The sequence below is a fragment of the Sciurus vulgaris genome (assembly GCF_902686455.1).
Source record: "Sciurus vulgaris genome assembly, chromosome: 4".
Taxonomy (NCBI): domain Eukaryota; kingdom Metazoa; phylum Chordata; class Mammalia; order Rodentia; family Sciuridae; genus Sciurus; species Sciurus vulgaris.
In genome coordinates, this window is record NC_136464.1 from 138595870 (window position 1) to 138617688 (window position 21819).

At 35.0% G+C, this 21819-nt stretch overlaps 1 protein-coding gene across 4 annotated transcripts in view; it reads right to left on the reverse strand.

The window, feature by feature from the left end:
• The window catches only part of ELF1 (E74 like ETS transcription factor 1), a 104006-nt gene that overhangs the window by 67464 nt on the left and 14723 nt on the right, over window positions 1-21819 (reverse strand). The window contains exon 1 of one of the 4 annotated variants that reach the window (XM_079136526.1): window positions 8226-8410. The exons of 2 other annotated variants lie outside the window; for them this stretch is intronic. The gene's annotated coding sequence lies outside the window, so the exon portion shown is untranslated. Of the gene's footprint in view, window positions 1-8225; window positions 8411-21819 lie in introns of those variants that run through there. One more of the 4 variants, XM_079136523.1, reaches the window with a different exon arrangement.

Below are 21819 nucleotides of genomic sequence, written 5' to 3' on the forward strand. Positions count from 1 at the left end.
CCTGCCTTCCCTGCTCTATCTTTATGTCTGGTTTTATAAATAGTCCAATAATTTACATGAAAATATATCAAAGTATGGTATTAGAAACACAAGAATGGTGAAAAATACTTATGAAAACAGAGCCAATAAAAGTATTTTGGCATTGGGATCCAAGATTCAATACATATCCAAAACTATTATACACCTTTCAAGTATTCTTAAGAATATATGTCATAGAAATGTAGTTTTGAAAAAATCACTATGACTAAGTAAAAATCAAAATGCAGCTATCTTCTCTATTTGTGTCTGTTAACTTTTACCTTAATTATAAATATAAGCTTCCATAACTATGATATTGCCAGGCTTTAGTATAACTACTCCATTCCAGATCGATGTCCAAAATTACTCTTCACATTTTACTGCACATAAGTCCATCCTGAGCTTCCTGTGACCTCTCTTTCCTAAACAGAACTTAATATACATATAATAATCAGTTTTAAGCATGGCACTATGCTCCTAAATTAAGAGTTCTTAAATGAGTGGTTTGGAAAGAAAATTTCATTTTTGCCTGGTATTTTCAAGTAGTTGGATCTGGCTATTCTTTTCAAGAGTCTGAGTTATTAATACCTTCCTAGAAGCTCTGTAGTATACTTCTGTCCCTATTTGTAAAAGTATTATCTCAGTTGTCCCTGATATCTAGGGAAAAAGGACTAAGTCCCCTGAAGAAAGAGGGACTTTGTCCATTTCCTTACACTTCCCCTCTCCCACAGCCTCTGGCTCCAACGTTTGCTGGAATAACCCTAAATGGAAGAAAAAGTCTCAAAGCAGCGGCAAATAACCTAATGTCCACCACCTAACAACCAAATATGCTAACAATGATTTGCAACTATTCTATTCTACCAAAGTTAGATGAGTAGTACTCTTTCAAATTTATTAACAGGATTAACAGGTTATAAGTTATCCTATAACTACATACAATATTTTTTCTAATCCACAGATCAAAGGATCAAATATAATGCCCACCTTAGAATGTTAACACCATAAAAATGTTTTGAATAAAGTGATACCCACAACATAACTTATTTCTAAATACAAACTGTTTTACATTGCCCCTCAAATTAAAGCACATGTGATATTAATTCTAATATTTCTGATTTAAATCTAAAATCTTCATATTAATAAAGCTCAGTGGTACAATACCTGTCTAGCATGTATAAAGGCCATAGGTTTAATGCCCAGAACTGCAAAAAATACATACATACATTATACATAAAATGAGATTATTATTTATTTATTTATTTATTTATTTATTTATTTATTTATTTATTTATTTATTTATTTATAGTACTGGAGATGAAACCCAAGGACACTCTACCACTAAGCTACAGCCCCAGGCCTTTTCATTTTTTATTTTTTTATTTTGAGATAGGGTCTTGGCTGTTGCCAAGACTGGTCTCAAAACCTGTGATTCCCTTGCCTCAGCCTTCAGAGTCCCTGGGATTACAGATATGCACCACCATGTCCTGCTTCTATCTGCATATTTTTCAAACCTTATGTAGGGTCTAACAAAGAAGCTCAATGTGTGTGCTTGTCTAGCACATACAAGGCCCTGAGTTTGATCCCTAGCATCTCATAAATAAATGAAATCTTATAAAATAGCATACTATAGATATTCTATGCCAGGTATGGTGGTGCATGCCTGTAATTCCAGCAACTAAGGAGGCTAAGGCAGGAAGATCACAAGTTCAAGACCAACCTCAGCAATTTAGTGAAGCACTAAGCAACTTAGAGAGACCCTGTCTCAAAATAAAAAAATAAAAATGGCTGGGGATATGGCTCAGTGATTAAGTACCCCTGGGATGAATTCTCAGTACCAAACAAACAACAACAACAAAAATAGTATACTATGTATATATTCTCCCAGAATATTCCAACAAATTCATTTTAAAACAATTCTTTTTTAAATAAACACAATGGATATTTGGAAAGGAATTTTAAGAATTTAATATTCCCTAGAACTTAATGCTTAGAAAAATATTAAATCTAAGGCCAACAAATGATTATTAGACTTCCATCATACCACAAAGCAGTATCTCAGATGTATAAAACAGCCTATCTTCAATGATGCCTCACACAAAAAAAGTGTTCTGACCTTATACAGAGGAAACATGAGATCCTACACCCAAAACAACCAGTTTAAAACCTACTCCTTTTATTTAGTATGAAATTTTTTTTTTTTTCTTTTTGTGGTGCTAGGATAGAACCTAGGTTCTCATGTGTGCTAAGTAAGTGCTCTACCACTGAGTTACAACCCTAGCCCTATGTACAGCAAGTTAAAGTTCTTTCAATTAAGGGAAAGTCAGTTAAGAATATTTTGATTTCAGCTAAGAAACTGTAAATCAGAAAATGATTAATGAGGAGCCGAATACACAGGAATAGGTTAATTTGAAGGCACAGTACACCTATTACTATAAAACATATAAAAATTATTGATGACACTGCCAATTCCTTTTACCATGAAAATTAAAATTACTGTACAGAGATCCCTTAGACTGAAAGAGAAGTCAGTAACTGAATCTGCCTTTCAACTTCCCTTTTGTTAATCACAAAGGAACCAACTAAATGGAAATATTGAGACTTGGAAAAAGAGTTTCACTTTCTTTGAGAAATGTTGATTTCCTCATTAGAGGCACACCAAAAATAGAAAAAAATACCATATTATAAGGTTATATTTAAAATGAACATTAGTTAATTTAAATTTCTGCTACATAATTTTGTGGATATACAATTATTTACCAACCCCTATTGTCTAGACATTTGGATTATTTCCACTGTTACACTGATTCTCAAATAGTAATTCTCAGACCCACAGAGAATCTGGGAACATTTTCATGGAGTTCATGAGGTCAAAACAATCTTTATTATAATACTGACATATTATTTACCCTTTTTTCATTGTGTTGACATTTGTTCTGATGATGCAAGAGCAAAACTAGATAAAAATGCTATTGCCTTAGCACAAATCAAAGACATGCTATCAAACCATACTAGTTGCATTTTTTACCAGTAGGAACATTTTTAAAAGGCAGTTTCACTTGAAAATATACTTGATAAAAAGTAAAAACCATTTCCTTTTCTTGAACTACCCAATGTAATTCTGCAGTTTTCACATATTTCAATAGGAAGATTCTGCCAAAGAACACTTACACCTATGTTCTAGGAACTATGTACAAGAAATTTTTTCCAAATTGCAAATACTCTGATGCCATCAAGACACAACAGATAGCTGGGCAGTGAAGCATGCCTGTAATCCCAGTGATCTTGGAGGGTGAGGCAAGGGAACCAAGTTCAAGGGCAGCCTGGGCAACTTAGAGACCCCCAGTCTCAAAAAGGGCTGGAGATGTAGCTCAGTGATAGAGCACTGCAGGGTTCAATCCCCAATAGTTAAAGGAAAACACAGACACACACACACACACACACACACACACACACACACACACACACACACACATTCTGGTATAGATAAACAAAGGAGTACTACACTGCAATGAAAATGAAGATAAATCTCAGTTAAATGAAAAAAGCAAATCACGAAGTATATGACATGATTCCATTTACAGAAGTTCAAAGTGGTAAAACTGTAAAGACTATCACAAAAGTCAGGATAGTAACTATTTTTAAAAAGGAAAACAAATAGAAGCAGGAATGGGGGGTTTCTAAGGTATTGTGACCTGGGTTAATCACTTTACATTTAAACTCATGTTTAAATGCTCATGCTCATTTTGGTTTTTTAAAGAAAAAAGGATAATGAATTGCCTCATAATACTAACCTTCCAATGAATGTTTTGATATAAAAAATAAGATGTATACAAACTAAGTTATTAAATCAACACCTCATTTTTATAGTTTTACTATAAATATTTAGGACAGTTTATAGCACTATTTTCTAAATCCAGAAAATAATCTATTTTTAAAATTACATTTAGATTTTAAAAAGTGTATCATATAACTTTGTACAGTATGACTGAGCACCTATCATATAGTTAATGCATCATGTACAGTCATATTCATTCCTGCTACCTTGAAGAATTTCTAATACATAAGGTAGACGATAAGAGAAAGACTGATCCCAAGAAAACAAAATGAAATAAAATTTTTTCTAAAAAGTGGTGGCCTTTAGGTAGCAGAACTGAGAGTGAAAAAGGATAAAGGGAGGATAATTTTCATTAGAGACCCTTTATTAGATTTTAAGCAATGTGCACACATCACTTTGATAACTTTTAATATAAAAATTAAACTAATACTCATACAATTGAAGGCATGCAAGTTGTTTGTTTATAGTTGCATTTTTTATGCTAGCAATCAATTTCAAGGTTCATGATATGGAAAGAGAAAAAAGCTGATATCCTAAGCAAGTAAAGAGAAAACGAAAGAAGAGTGCTTAATTTTTATGAGGGAAAGAGAAAGTAAAAAGAAATTTAGGGGAATGTCTCTAATGATGAGGATGGTGTTAATTCAGATATTTATATCTGGAAAATAAAATCTTTCTGTGAAGAAATCTGAACATCTAAGAGCTCAGCTGCATAATTTCTTCTCTGCAAACAAAGCAAATAGCATACAAATGTTAATTTTCTTTTGTTGGGCAGGGTTGGGGCACTGCAGAATCATAACCAGAGGAGACCCTGTAATGCAGTTCCACAACCACTTTTACTGTAGTATACGACACAGCTACTAGGTTCTCCACAATGGAAGAAAGATGGCTCAGATGGTTGAAAACTGCCTGAGTCATTTGAATTGACTCAAAAATATTGCTTATTTATTTTCCACCATTTACATGAATGCAGATCCCAAGTAAAGGAGAAATAGATTCTGGTCATCTGATGGAAGCAATGATCATTTTCAAACAATTCAACTGGTGCAACTCTTCTTCCCACTCATATAGTAAGAGTCAGTGAACACTTAACTATATCCCATTAGATAGGATAGAACATTAGGCAAAGCCTACAAATATGCGATCGGTGAAGCAGTTCAATGTCCAAAGAAACTTCAAAAATCACAGCTAAGCAGTACATGTTATTTTTTTAAAAATCACCTTCTCCCAGACTCAATTACAAATAATACCTGTTTCTCCGAAGAGAAGGGTTTTCAAAGACTGCAAATGCTGCCCCCCAAATCGGTAATGTTTTTTCTAGAGCCCCAAGGATAAGGGGTTGAAAAGAGAATACATGAAGCACCAATTGAAATAAAAAGCTAATATTAAAAGTTCAGAGACATGAAGAATGGGCTAATTACTTTGAAAACCAAAAATCAGTTTAATTATATATCATGGTTAATACAACAATGGGTTGGGGGTAAAAAAGAAACAAACGTATAGAAAAGATGTGGAGATCTGTAGTGCTTGTATCATTTTCATCACTCTTCTTAACCTAAGTAAATGCTATTTTTTCTTCAATACTCATAATTCCTTCAAGATAAACTTTCTTATTTCAGATTTCAGTCATCTTTCATCTCTAGGCAGTGTGAACCGGAATTTAATTGGTTTGGTTCCATTCTTTACTTATTTCAACTATGTTACCAAGCCATTTCCCAACAAGAAATTTAAGTATGTGAGGATAGAGCCTATGTTTCTAGTCTTTGTGCCATCTGTTGCTTTAGGACAATGATGGCCATGCTGTGCAAAAGCTGATATTGAATTAACTCAAAAATTTTGGAGATTCAACAGTTATACACATAGTACTAAAATATGTAAATAAATAAATAAATAAACAGGACCTAAAAAAATTTCAGTCCTAAAGAACAAGCTGATCTAAAAGTAAATTTCCAACCATCCCAATAAAACACATAAAAAATTAATAGAAAAAGAGTTCGTATTCTCTAGCTTTTAAACAAACCTGGTATATATAGTTAGATTCTAAAAAGAGTGGAAAATATATGACAATATGAAGCTATGGAATTAGATTACTAATTATGAGAAGGTTAACTTTAAGATGTGTAATATTAAAGCTTAGAGAACTGTAGATTTTGTGGACATGTACATACGCACTTTCTTTAGTAGAATCGGTATTGTACTAGACAGTATTTGTGCTCCTAAAAGAAGTAAGATAAAACTGAGGGAAAAAAACAAACCTAGCTTGTATCAATACGTTCCCAATGTCTTGTACTGACATCTAGGACTATCTTACACAGGCAGTATCACAAACTATGCTTCAACTATCAAAGATTCTAACTGAAAAAAAAGCCATTGCAGAAGCGAAATGAATGTATCATCTTCTCTGATTAAAAAGGAAAACTACCTTGAACACATTTTCAAAAGTACTGGTGAACTCATTTGGTTGATAATTGTCACCAAATAATTTAAGGTTTTATTTATTCTGAAGGAAATACAGGCCATTTCGAACAAAGCATCACTTGTTAGTGTGTACTAGCATGAGGAGCTCCAGACTGGAAGTGCTGCCTAACTCGGAGCCAGTCACAGCATCTCTCTGACTATTTCTTCATTTACAAAAGTGAGACAGAACTCTTCAGCACAGAAGCTCTTTAAATCAGGAATTTTAAGTTTAATCCAGATGACCTGGGGTTGAAACTTTAAACATATGGAAGGAAAACAAGTGGGAGAGCTATGTAATAAGTCACTCTGACCTCCCCCACTCCAATTGTCCCTTCTTAAAGCCCTACCTTAGCCTTTTATTACATACTATGAAACATATATATGATCCATGTCTATTTTTTAAAATTATACTAGCTTCTTTATTTTAAGAAACCAAATTCTTCCACTTTTCTTTAAAAAAAGCTTTAACTACATTGCTTATTTGTGTGCCTCTAAATTTTTCTTTTATGGACCACTGGCCTTTAAAAAAAAAAAAAAGCAAAAGCAAAAAGGTTTCATTAGATTTTTCAAAACAGTCCAGACTTGAAGTAAATACAGCCTTTGCTTACTCAAAGGCTGACTAAACCAGTAATATGCAAACAAAGATAATAGCAAATGGTTCAGACCTGAATTAGCAAAATGTCTGCTAAGTCTTTCTTATAATTCCACAAAACTGAGATCTGTTAATATCAACAATCCTTTCAAAAGGGTAAGAACAACTGCTTTCCATATTTTTTCAAATCTGATAGAACTTCAAACAACCAGAAGGTTGCAAGAATAAATTCTCAATTAACCAGCTAAATTATCATTTTGGTCAATAATAAATGATTTGGCTAATTTCAGTTCCAAAACATTTAGACCTAATTATTGCATATTCAAATTTTACTTTTATTCAAATTTTAGTTTCAAGTATGTTTTAGAAGTAAAATACTACTGTACTCAGTTCTCAGAATACCTAGAACTTCAAGGCACACTAGAATGTATACTTGCCAGCTAAAAAAATCTCGCAATTTTAAAGATGACAAATATTTCTAGAAAAGACTGAGCAATCTTCTCATGAAAGGTTTTTTCTTTGTTTATGCAAAATAATCAAAATCTTAACAATAGTATAAAGGAAGGACAATTCTCCACTTTTCCTTTTTACACAAAATTGAAATAGTACATTTCCTTAGAAGACAGCTTTGCTCCCAGGGTTATTCAAAACTAGTTTCCAGTGTTAATTATAAAGCTTCATTTTTTTCTAGTAGTAAACGAATCATTCGAGTCTTTCTTCCTCTTTACATAAAATTCTAAACTGGCTCTTACTTGTCATTTAAATAACTGTTCACATTATTTACACTTTTGGTTCTCAAAATAAGACAATTAGCATAATTCATTAACTTTAAAAAAAAAAAAAGAACTGTCCAAGAACAACACCTGTGAATGAGTTGTCCCAAAGTTCATCTTTAATTAAATGACAAGACAAAGCCACTGCCCCTAAATTTTTTAACATCCATATCACATGAGTAATGGTTTATTTAATTATAACTTTACAGTCTGTTCCATAAATGATTAGATTTTTTAAACTAAAATTTGATCTAGTTTTTGTGGTTGTAAAAAAATAAAAAATCTTTTATTCTGAAGTCACGGGGGAAAAAACACCAATCACACAACATTAAAAAAAAAAAAATCCTTTACCAAGAAAACCTAAAACTTTCCAGCATTTGACTGCTTTGTTTCCCCCAGTAGTTAAGTGCAATCAGGCATGTGACTGACTACACACATTTTATCAGAGTTAAAGAACACTTTCAGCCATGTTCTTCAACAGGTAAGAACCACCCTCCACTTACCAACTCAAGCAAGAACCAGAAGCAAATACATAAAATCATAAACAAGTTACCTTCAAACATTCTTTCTCTTTAGATTTTGTCCTTTGGGCTTGAAAATAAAAAGCAATCCGGCAAGTTTTATGCTGTTAAAATGGCTCCTGTAGATTGGGGAAGTGGTGTCTGCTTCAGCTTATGAGTCATACATGAAACTGTTTCTAAGGGAGGCACGCCCATGTTGCTGTGGACCCAATTATTCTACTAGGTCAAACATGCAAATCTACAGGTAAAAAAACAGCAAGAGGTGGGTGGGGAGAGGGGAAGTATAGGACAGGAGGAAGGTAGAGCCAAAGAGCAAGATCTACCTTCATTTAAACTATAATTTAAAATTAACAATAAAACAGAAAGAGAACGTACAAGGGAGCAAAATTAAAATACATGTTGTTTTAAAATATAAAATTTCAGCTTTTAAGAATTAATATCAAATAAATACAACTATGAAAGGCAAAGTATAAGAGAATGGCTCTCCCACAAACTGTGGCTCTTAATGTAACAATGAATTGGTGGTTCTAATCTGGCTACTCATTAACCCATATATGAAAGGGATATATTACTATGTAATCTGGAAAAGCTAGCAAAGTACAATACCAGATGCAGACTTGTAGTTTCTCTAAAGAGAGAGAATCCATTAGAAAATTCAAAGTTCAATGGAAAAGTGTGAGTTAACTAATAAAGTTTATGGTATTTTTTTAAAATCTGCATTATGAAGTCCAACATAGCAAAATGATTTTAAATAGAAGGGCAAGTTTGATAAAAAACCTTATTTTGAAAAAGTTACCAGGGCTGGGAATGTGGTTCAGTGTTAGAATGCTTGCCTAGCACGTGTGAAGCACAGGGTTCAATCCTTAGCACCACATAAAAATAAATAAAATAAATGTATTGTGTTCATCTACAGCTAAAAATATATATAAATAACATTTTAAAATGACTAATGTAATCAGTTATTTCATAACTCTACCATTTCCAAATGATAGACACAGCTTTACCTTTGTACACAACTTTCTGCATATATTGCAAGCCTCCCATGTGCCAGGCACCCTGCTACAGCTCTGCTTGCACTGTACATTGACCAACAGAAGGTGTAAACAACTATGGCCAGTGACACTCTGCTTTCCAAGCCATCATCCATCTGACAAGGTGCCCAAGGAGCAAATATGTTAGTTACCCTGGCCCTGGGCAAGCATTAATTTATTCTAAAAGCTTAAGTTAATCAAAATGGCTTGAAAACATTAAGCACCTCCCAAAGTGCTTGCAATGAGGCACTGTAATTCAACCTTCTGCCTATAAAGCACCTATTTATTCCATTCCTCTAACATATATGAGCTTATTGCATTTCTTAAATAATCTTCATGGTTTAACAAATTAACAAAAAATTATGAAAGAGAAAAATGCATCACTTTTTCAATTGCTAAATGTCCTATTTAGCTTACTTTAGCTCACATACCCATAATGATTATTCAGTCTAAACACCAAGAAACAAGCTTCATAAGCAAAAGAAGTCCACTGATCTCCCCGGCCCCATTTCCCACAAGTCAAACTCCTTTTGGACAATATCTATATAAGACTAATATCTGATTATTTTCTTTTAGCTAATTAGAAATAGAAATTATAAAGAATAAAAGAGGGCAACAGTAAAAAGATGATACCAGAGCAAATAACAGATCTAATAATCAAAGACAAACAAATGAAAAAAATCTCTTATAAACCTACAAAAGTGCTTAGCTCAACTGGGCATGGTGGTGCATGCCTGAATCCTAGTGGCTCCAGAAGCCGAGAGAAAAGAATCAAGAGTTCAGAGCCAGCCTCAGCAACTCAGCAAGAACCTGTCTCTAAATAAAAGACAAAAAAAAGGGCAGGAGATGTGGCTCAGTGGTTAGTGTTCCATCCCCAGTACCAGGGGAAGAAAAGAAAAAAAAAGTGCTTGGTGGGCCCAGTGGCATACACCTGCTTGTAACCTCAGCTATTTGGAAGGCTTAAGTTGGAGGACCAACAGTTCAAAGCCATCCTCAGCAATTTAGCAAGAAACTGATTCAAAATAAAAAGGGGTGGGAATGTAGTTCAATGGTAGAGTGCTCTTAGGTTCAAACCCCACAACTTTGGGGGAGGGGGGCAGGAAAGTGCCTAAATTCTAAGTCATTCTGTAAAGTCAATAAGTTGTACATATTCTCTAAGTATATCACCATATGCTGGGTGTCTTGAAGATACAGCATCAGTATGATATAGGTTTCCAAATGACAAAGTGAATGACATCAAGTGTGAAGATATTTTATGATGTATAGATACATTAAAGGATAAGGCTCTGCTACTGAGAAAAATATTTATATAAAAATCTTATTACTTAATAACAGATATTTGGAATATAATTAAAAGAAGTACTTTTGATCACCAATATACAGAAGTGAAGCAAAAGACTTAGAGTGAAAATTACCCTTTTTCAACACAAATGTATTCCTAAGGAGATGATTCCAGGGTTGCTATTATAATATACTGCCCCTTTCCCCAGCAGTGTATCTATTAGAAATATTGTCAACCTACAGGAAATGAAGCCTATTTCATTCACAGCAATCCCCCCGCACCCCCCAAAAAATCAATACCCACACACTAAAGTATCAAAGAAAAAAAAAATAGGCAAAAAATTTGGTACAAGTAATCTACTTGGGTTCAAATCCCAGCTCTGCTGTCATCTTGGACAATCACTTAACAATACTGTGGGGGACTGGAGTTGTGGCTCAGTGGTAGAACACTTGTCTAGCATCTACAACTGAAAAAATTTTAAAAAGCATTAACCTGAATGAAATAAGCCAAACTCAAAAAATATATAATGTGATTCCATTTATATGACATTCAGAAAAGACAAAACAAAGGGAAATCCTATCAGTTGTTGCAAGGGTTTAGGGAATGAGGAGAGATGACTGACCATGAAGAAGTAAAGGAAAAAAGGAGAACAAGGTAACATTCTGTATCTTGACTATAATACCATATATAGATATATTTATGTTGTCATAATTCATAATGATAAAACTAGGGCAAATTATACCATATATAAATTATATCTCAACAAACCTGATTTTAAAAAATCTAGTTCATGAATATGAAGTATTTAACAGTACTGGACATATACTAACCACCTGATAAATAATGGCTATTATTATGATTCACTGAAACAACCAGCATCAAATACTTTAAGATGACAAACCTTAACTAAATCTCAGAACTTTTACATAAATAAGATAACTTAAGACTCATGGTGGGAATATAATGTATATATTATGTATATATATGGATATTATGGATATGTCATTTAGAAAATTAGATAAACGCTGAGTCAGTATATACCTTAATGTAAAGCTGTCATGGCTGCCTCTTTGAATTACTAGCTGAGAAAAGATTGGGTCAATGGAATGAATTTATTAAATGTCAACTAAAGTTAAAACAGTTTCTTCCTTTAAAAAAGAATTTATTGTGTAAGCTAGGGCTCACTTTTCCTTCTTATGTTACATCTTCAACTCAAATTTGAAAATCTTTAGGACATGAAATCACAGAACAGTCTAATTTCCATATCTAAGAAACTGAGGCTTAAATAAAAAGCTCGTTTTGACTTTGTCTCTGGGTCAGGGGCTCACATGCTATCCCTACAAGAAACAGAAGAAAAGATCAAACCATTAAGTTGATAAATGATCTTTGGGTGTGATGGTGCCTCACTGTAATCTCAGCAAGTCGGGAGGTTCAGGTTGGAGAATCGAAATTCTCAAGGCTAGCCTCAGTAATAAAAAATAAAAAGTGCTGAGGATGTATCTTGGTGGTTGCATACCCCTGGGTTTGATGTCTAGAATCGCAAAAAAAAAAAAGAAAAAGAAAAAAAAGAAAAAAAAAGATCAAAATATAAAAATTAAAAGAATTAGATTAAGTATTATAAATATTTCAACTGGACATTTTGTTGATATTAACAACTCTGAAAGTATAATCCCAGGTTCCAATATCTGCGTGGAATTTTTAAATGTGGGCTTTAATGTGAAACACAGTTAATTCTCTATTCTCTCATCACTAGTTTTGTTAAATCAAAGCCTCCTTTCTACTTCTGCACAGACCAGGTTAGTAGGACTCATCTACGAGAAATATGCCTCCTGGACAAGTGTCTACGCATTTCAAGAGGTATAGCAAAGGTAAAAGAGCCAGGTTTTGTTTTGTTTTAATTTTTTAGTTGTAAGTAGACACAATACCTTTATTTTTATTATTTGGTGCTGAGGATGGAAGCCAGGGCCTCACGCATGCTAGGCAAGCACGCCACCACTGAGCCACAACCCCAGTCCAGGGTCATGGTTGTGATTATACTCATTTTTTTTTTTTTTTTTTTTTAATTTTTACCGCCTGGCACAGGACCCTAAACTCAGTGGAAAACTCAGACACATAAATAATGTTTCAAAAACGATTCATTCAGCCGGCATGATGGCACATCAGCTCCAGAGGCTGAGGCAAGAGGATTTCTAATTCAAAGTCAGCCTCAGCAACTCAACAAGACCCTAAGAAACTCCAAGACCCTGCCTCTAAATTAAATATAAAAAGGGGCTGGGGATGTGGCCCACTGATTAAGCACCCCTGGTACAATCCCTACAACCATACAAATCAAAAGTTGTACTCCATTTGTGTACAATGAATCAAAATGCATTCTGCTGTCATGTATAACTAAATAGAACAAAAAAAAAAAAGGTCCATTCAGGGGAAACTGTAGCATATCAGGAATTTACTACACACTGTTTTGTTGTTGTTGTTTGTTTAAAGGTAGAATCTTTACTACTTGCCAAGGCTGGTCTTCAACTTGTGATCCACCTGCCTCAGCCTCTTAAGTAGTGGGATCAAAGAGGAGCTTGAATTACAAGTATGCACCAACTCACCAGCTGAAATACTTTTAAAGACATGATTTGGCCCAAGATTTGATACAGCTAGAGTCATATAACTATGTTACCAGATTCTATTAGCCGTGTTCATTTTGGGTGTTACTCTTTCCTGTCATTAAAAATAACCAAGAACTGATTGTATCCTTTATGATGTGTAACATGTTGTTTATAATCTTAAATTATTTTACACAGGCATGAGATCTCTCTCACAATTTTAAATTCAATATTAAAAACAACAAATATTACTTCAGTGGACTGTAACCAGAATCACCTAGAGGAACTTTTTGAAGACACTGGCCCACTCCTGGAAATGGATTCAGTGGTGCAGGTGGAGCCCAGCCTAATGAGAACCAATGGCTCTAAGTTGTGCTCTACTTCAGACAACGGCCACTATTCAATTATTTCTAAATGTTGCAGAAAGGAAACCCTATATCTTCCCCCCACCCCCAGGAATTTTTGTATTATTTTTTTAAATTTATTTTTATTGTAAACAAATGGGCTACATGTTGTTTCTGTTTGTACATGGAGTAACAGCACACCATTTGCGTAATCATACATTCACATAGGGTAATGAGGTTTGATTCATTCTGTTATTTTTTCCTTCCCCCCCAACCCCTCCCACCCCTTTTCCCTCTATACAGTCCCTCCTTCCTCCATTCTTGCCCCCCTTCCACCTCCCATTATGTGTCCTCATCTGCTTATCAGCGAGATCATTCATCTTTTGGATTTTTGAGATTGGTTTATCTCACTTAGCATGATATTCTCCAATTTCATCCATTTGCCTGCAAATGCCATACTTTTATTATTCTTTATAGCTGAGTAATATTCCATTGTCTATATATACCACAGTTTCTTTATCCATTCACCAACTGAAGGACATCTAGGTTGGTTCCACAGTCTGACTATTGTGAACTGAGCGGCTATGAACACTGATGTGGCTGTATCTCTGCAGTATGCTGATTTTAAGTCCTTTGGGTATAGGCAGGGGAGTGGGATAGCTTGGTCAAAAGGTGGGTCCATTCCAAGTTTTCTAAGGAATCTCCACACTGCTTTCCAGAGTAGCTACACTAATTTGCAACCCCACCAGCAATGTATGAGTGTACCTTTTCCCCCACATCCTCTCCAACACCTATTGTTGCTTGTGTTCTTAATAATCGCCATTCTAATTGGGGTGAGATGGAATCATAGTGTAGTTTTGATTTGCATTTCTCTTATTACTAGAGATGTTGAACATTATTTTTTTATATGTTTGTTGATTGCTTGTAGATCTTCTGTGAAGTGTCTGTTCATATCCTTAGCCCATTTGTTGATTGAGTCATCTGTATTCTTGGTGTAGTTTTTTGAGTTCTTTATAGATTCTGGAAATTAGTGCTCTATCTGAAGTATGTGTGGCAAAGATATTATCCCACTCTGTAGGCTCTCTCTTCGCATTGCTGATAGTTTCCTTTGCTGAGAGAAAGCTATTTAGTTTGAATCTATCCCAGTTATTGATTCTTGCTTTTATTTCTTGTGCTATGGGAGTCCTGTTAAGGAAGTCTGATCCTAAGCCAACAAGTTGAAGATTTGGACCTACTTTTTCTTCTATAAGATGCAGGGTCTCTGATCTGATTTCAAGGTCCTTGATCCATTTTGAGTTGAGTTCCGTGCACGGTGAGAGATAGGGGTTTAGTTTCATTCCGTTGCATACGGATTTCCAATTCTCCCAGCACCATTTGTTGAAAAGGCTATCTTTTGTCCATTGCATATTTCTGGCACCTTTGTCTAGTATGAGAAAATTGTATTTATTTGGGTTTGTGTCTGTGTCCTCTATTCTGTACCATTGATCTACATGTCTATTTTGGTGCCAATACCATGCCATTTTTGTTACTATTGCTTTATAGTATAGTTGAAGTTCTGGTATTGCGATACCCCCTGTTTCATTCTTCCTGCTAAGGATTGCTTTAGCTATTCTGGGAAACCCTATATCTTTTATACTGAGTTTACAGTAAATCTTTACTACTCTCTAGGTTAAAGCATAATGTTGTAGAAAACTAATATTACACAAATCTCCTGTTCTTTCCCTGCCACCAACTGCCATCTTCCTAAAGAACAACTCTGAAGGGGAAATACTAGGGAATGATATTGGGCAAACTATATTGCTGTATTGTCTGCACGTACGAATTATATAACAAATAACCCCACCATTCTGTACTATAATGTACCAGTAAAAAGTTATAAAGAAAAAGAACAACTTTAAGAATGATATGATGATTGCTCATGCTAAAAGAAAAACAAAACAACTTCGATTTCCTTTTTTGTTTTTTCATACTGAGGACCAAACCTAGGGGCACTCTACCACTGAGCTACAGTTCTTTTTATTTTTTGAAACAGGATCCCAGTAACTTTCTGTGGGTTTTGCTAAGTTTCTGAGACTGGCCTAAAGGCAAAATAAAAAGCCACACTATCACAGTATTCAAGGTTTTCACAGTTCGGCTTCCTTTTACCTTTCATTGCTAGTCCTTAACTCTCTGGCTCCCCACTGTCCTTCTCATACGTACACATATATATCATATACTCCAGACACTGAAACCTCCTGGAATTTCTCCTATTTGCCTATCTTATCACTGTTTCCTGGGCTTAAAATGCACTTACTTTATTTCCCATCCTATCCCCTTGCCTACCTATTGAATAATCCATCCAAGCCTCAGTTCAAAATCCTCCTCTGCATGAAGACTTCCCTGAAGAGTCCCACTTATAATTATTACTGTAAGCACTTAGCCTCATATAATGGTTTGTAAACTTTTGCTTAACATATTTTATGAAAATTTTCAGGAAACACTAACACAACCAAAATTTAAATCTTCACTGTTTCAAGAAAGCCTAAAATACTGATATGATCCAATCTCATTTTAAAAATAGAGAAAGAAGGGGCTGAGACTGTAGTTTAGTGGTACAGCACTTGACTAGTATATGTGAGGCAATGAGTTCAATACATAGCACCACATATAAATAAATGAATAAAATAAAGGTCTATCAACAACTAAAAAAATAGGGAAAGGAGGTATATAGAATTGATTTTCCTAATGTCAAGTTAGTAACTAATTCTAGGAACTCTGTCATTCATTTAACAAATATTTACTGAGCACTTACTATATGCCAGGCATTGTTCCAGCTCCTTACTAGACAGCAGTGACTAAAAGACAATATTGTTGATAATGATCCGTATGTGGCCTGCAACATAAGACAGATCTTGGGGAACAACAGTGGATTATTATAAACTTAACCAAGAGATGACTACAACTGTAGTCATTGTACCAGAGATGTTAATTAGCTCAGGCAATGAAACCACATCTGGACCTAGGTATGTAGCTACTGATCTCATAAATGCCTTTTTCTCGACACTTGCCCATAAAATCCACCAGAAACTGTTTTAAGCTAGCAAGGCCAGCTGTACACCCTCACCCTACCTCACAGGTGTATCAACTCTCTAGTCCTGTGTCATAACCAACTTGGTGAAGACATAAGGAATATTGAACAGATAGAAGAAGAAAAAGTTCCAAATGCCAGCTACTACCACCTAACCAGTTAATGAAACAAAGACTGAAAATACATTTGTATGTATAAAATACATACTAAGCAAATACCTTCGTTCTCTTTCTTTTTTTAGTCCTTTTTCATAAGATGTATTGGCATTACATTAGTACTTAAGCATAATTAATTTTACTACAGTATTTAAGTTATAAAATACCAGAAGAGAAAACATCACTGAAAAGATTTTACATCCTCCTCTGATCAGAGTTGTGGGATACAGTTAATAAATGTGGGGGGCATTTACACACATGATAATGTGTACATGCTACTAAAGCAACAGATATACAATGACAGCTCCTTGGGATATACCATCATTTAGAGGTAGGGGAAATGCTGCAGAACAAATGAGGGAAGGAAAAAGGAATACCCAGAAATATAGGAGGAAAACAAAACATATGTACTATTAACCTTGAATTTAAGTAAAAATGTTTTCAAGAACAGGGAAATGTATCAAATGCTGATGACAAATTAAGTAAGATGGAATCTGAGGAAAAAATGACAGCTGAAATTTAGTGAGGCCCAAACAACTTAGCGAGACTGTCTCAAAGTAAAAAATAAAAGGGGCTGGGGATGTGGCTCAGTGCCCTGAGTCAATCCAGCAACATGGAGGCCACTGTTAATTTTTTTTTTTAAAGTTTTTCTCATGTGATAAGGAGTTTTAAAGACCCGATTAGAGAATGTTTAAGACAGAAGGAGAGGAAAGGAACTAAAAATAGAAAGTAATTTTGTTGGGAGGGGAGTCAGAGAAGATTTCTCACTTGCAGGTTCTAGGGGGCAAGGAAGGGAAGGGAACTGTTGTTTAACAAGACCAGTACTAGACTGGGGTTATAGCTCAGGGATATGCTTACCTCAGCACCACTGTAAATTGATTAATTAATGGTATTATGTAGATAATATATATATATACACACACACCCATATAAATATATATATATATATGTATATACACACACACACATACATGAATTCAAGTCTATTTCACCACCTCCTGAGTATGAGATGGGCCTAGTGATTTGCTTTTGCTTTGGCCGGTGGAGTAACAACAAAGGTAACATAAGGAAAGGCTTGAAAGCATGGGTGTATAAGGGCTTGCCCTCTCAATGTTGAGACCCTTTCTGCCACCACTGGAATATGAGAGCCACAAGGAAAAAGGTCCTAATTAGGTGAGTGAAGCCTCTCTAGATTATGTATCTTGTCCCAGCTAAGTCAACCCAAATCTGAACAATTACCCAGTCAAGCAACAAGTATGACATATATACTTGCTCAAAAACATGACTTGCCCATGGCTGAAGAGTTAGTAAACAGAGCCAGGATTTAAACCCATTCTCACTCTAGAATCCTATGTCCTTTCTTATAACATTTTAAAATCTTAAAAATATTTTGAACTTCAGAATTTACTTTGAACAATCTACACAGTTGTTTCTCATACTTAAGGATAATAAAATATACAAGTGTAATCTGTTACCCAGATTAAAAATTGAAATAAATTTCAATAAATTCTCAAGATTTACCAACCTCTCTGCTTTTCCTGCTGTTTCTCCACTACCTTTTCTCCCCATCCTTCAAGATTCTGCTACAGTACATCAAAAGAAAGTATCTAAGAAAATTTTTTAAAATAGAAAAAGTGAGGGATAGATCTTCACCAGACAAATGATCTCAAGTGGCTAAAAGTAGGAAGAGGATATGAAAAAAAAAAAAGAGATCTGACTATATAAAACTTAGGTTATAATTTAAAAATCAATAAAAATATTATATTCTATTTTGTTTAAAAAAAAAAAAAAAAAAATCACAGGAAGGAACCAGGCTATGTGGTGCACTCCCAGCAGCTTGGGAGACTGAGGGAAGAGGATCATGAGTTCAAAGCCAGCCACCCAGTGAAGGCAAGGTGCTAAGCAATTCAGAGAGAACCTGTTTCTAAATAAAATACAAAATAGGGCTAAGAATGTGGCTCAGTGGTTGAGTGCCCCTGAGTGCAATCCCCAGTGCCCACCCCCATCACTAAAAAAAAAAAAAAAAAAAAAAAAAAAAAAAAAAAAAAAATCACAGAAGAAAACATCTTTCATTAACTGAAATTAGCTAAGAAAGTCACCACTGCTAATTATATTCTTCAATTCCCATATCACATTATCCCAATTAGAGATTTAAATGCTTTTCTTAAAGTACCAGAACTGCAGTGTGCAGGGCACCCCTGGATCTAGTGATTTTGGAGAAGCACCATAACCAAAGCTAAGGCAAAGGACAACCAGGAGAAAAATAATGACCAAAAGTCCTTAAAAAAGAAAAAAACTTTGGGGGTATAGTTTACATAGCCCAATACATTTGTAGATATTTAGCAAATGCTTCACAAAAAATAAAGCTCTTGATCTACCTAACAAATCAAAACTAAAAATCTTAGGCAATATGTTTTTGGATGTATAAGAAAGAAAACATAGCATGGAATTGCAACAGGGGCCTCGCTCTCAAAGAAAATGGCGTTAGACTCCTCATCAAAAGATTAACCAATGGCTGGTCATGATATCCAGTGCCTAGAGTCCCAGATACTCAGTAGGAGCATCACCTGAGTGTACAAGTTCAAGACTAATCTAGGCAAGATAGAAAGACCCCATGTCAAAAAGACAAATGAACAAAAAGATTGACTACTAAGCATCGACTTCTACATTGTAAATTAAAATAAAATGTTTAAAGTAAAAAGAGTTATATATTTTGAACCTTTTTGTAGTTTTGTACAAGGTTTATTTAAAGAAACAGGTTTGGGGGGTTTTTGGTGCTGAGGATTGAACCCAGGGCCTGTGCATGCTAGGCAAGCACTCTTACCATTGAGCTACATCCCCAGGCCACAAGTTTTCTTTTCTGGTACCAGGAAATGAACCCAGAGGCACTTTACCACTGAACCACATCCCCAGCCCTTTTTATTTTTAATTTTGAGATATGATCTCAGTAAGTCGCTAAGACTGGTTTTGAACTTGCCATCCTCCTGCCTCAGCATCCTAAGATGCGCCACTCGGTTACAAGCTTTCTTTAAAAAGGAAAAAAACTATCAAATATGGAACCACTAGTCAATGATTTGCATGCTCAGGTACTTAGGCAGAAATGTACAAATATATTAATAACATAGTATTTAGATACTATGTATCCAAAATATAAAATGAAATGGTGGAAAGAAAAACCTATGGGGCTGGGGAGATAGCTCAGTTGGTAGAGTGCTTGCCTCACAAGCACAAGGCCCTGGGTTCAATCCCCAGCACTTCAAAAAAAATAAAATAAAATAAAAATTTTAACAGGGATTAAACATACCTTACACTAAATTAGTCATCTTAACCATTTTGTAGTACATTCATATTGTATACAAGCCATCTATCTCCAGAACTCTTTTCATCTTGCAAAACTAAAACTATACCCATTAAACTACTCTTCATGCTCCCTGGCAACCACCAATTCTACTCTCTTTATAAATTTGGCTACTTTAGGTATCTCATGTAAGTGGAATCATGCAGTATGTCTTTTTGTGACTGGTTTAATTCACTTAGTATAATGTCCTAAAGGTTCATCCATGCTGTAGCTTGTCATAACTTCCTTCCTTAAGGCTGGATAATATTCCATTGTATGTATATACTACATTTTATTTATCCATTCATTTGGGCTACTTCTACCTTTTAGCTATAATGTTGCTATGAATATAGGTACATAGTATCTCTGAGACTCTCAATTCTTCTAAGTATATACTAAGAAGTGGAATTGCTGGGAGACATGGTAATTCTAAGTAATTTTTTGAGGAACTGCCATACTATTGTTTTCCATAATGGCTATACCACTTTATATCCCCAGCAAAGAAACACAATATTTCCAATTTTTCCACATCCTGGTCAACACTCACTGTTTTGTTTATTTAATAGCCATCCCAGTTAAGTGTCAGCCAGCGAATTTGCTCTTTATATATAAACATTACTGTATTTTGTTTTCTGTTTAACTCATGGTAAAAAGCTCTTTAAAATTAGGTTGGGGGGGATTCAAGATGGCAGATTAGAGGACATTCCTTGTCCTCCCTAACTCAGGATTCAAGCAGAGGATAATCTGTTTCCCTGTGAGACAGTCTTTGCTGCTCATCAATCCCCTGCTGTTTATCCCATTCATCCACCCCAATCACCCTCCATTTGCCAGCATATTGCCTACTTTTGAGTGCAGATTGCTCACTGACTGTGGCCTATCGTCTGCCATTTACCCATCTGACTCTTGCCTACGCATTGCCCGCCTTTCACCTACCTATTCATCACCCACTGCCCAACATCCACTAATCCTCCGCTGTTAGCCTGCTGCCCACTGTTGCATGGAAGTCCACTGTCACTGTACCAAACCGTTTTGTTACACAAGGCTGCCGCCATTTTGAGACAACAGCCAGGACCTGCAGGTGACGTACTGGAAGCCTTCAGGGACATTAAAAGACTAAAGGGTAAAATCTGTACTACCTCAGTACCATACCACTAAATGAGAAGACAAATAACATGAAAAAACAGGGGAAAGAAGTACATCAAACAAACCAAGATGTTCCAACAATAGAATCCATAGATAAAACAGAAGAAATGTTAGAGATGGAGTTTAGAAAATACATAGTTAGATTGATCTTCAAAATAAAGGATGGTATTGGAGAGAAAATACAGGAGGTGAAAGATCACTTCAGAGATCATAAAAAGGAATCAAGCAGAAATCCTCAAAATGAAGGAAACAAGCCAAATTAAAAATTCAATGGAAAGTGTCAACAACAGACTAGAACACATGTAAGACAGAACCTCAGACAATGAAGACAAAATACATACTCATGAAAATAAAGTTGACCGCACAGAGAAGATGATAAGAAACCAGGAACAGAACTTCCAAGAAATATGGGACAACATGAAAAGACCAAATTTAAGATTTATTGAAATAGATGAAGGTATGGAGATACAAACCAAAGGAATGTACAATCTTTTCAATGATATAATATCAGAAAACTTCCTAAATCTTAAGAACGAAATGGAAAATCAAGCACAAGAGGCTTACAGGACTCCAAATGTACAAAATTACAGCAGACCTACACCAAGGCACATTATAATGAGAATGCCTAACATACAGAATAAGGATAGAATTTTAAAGGCTGTGAGACCCAAAA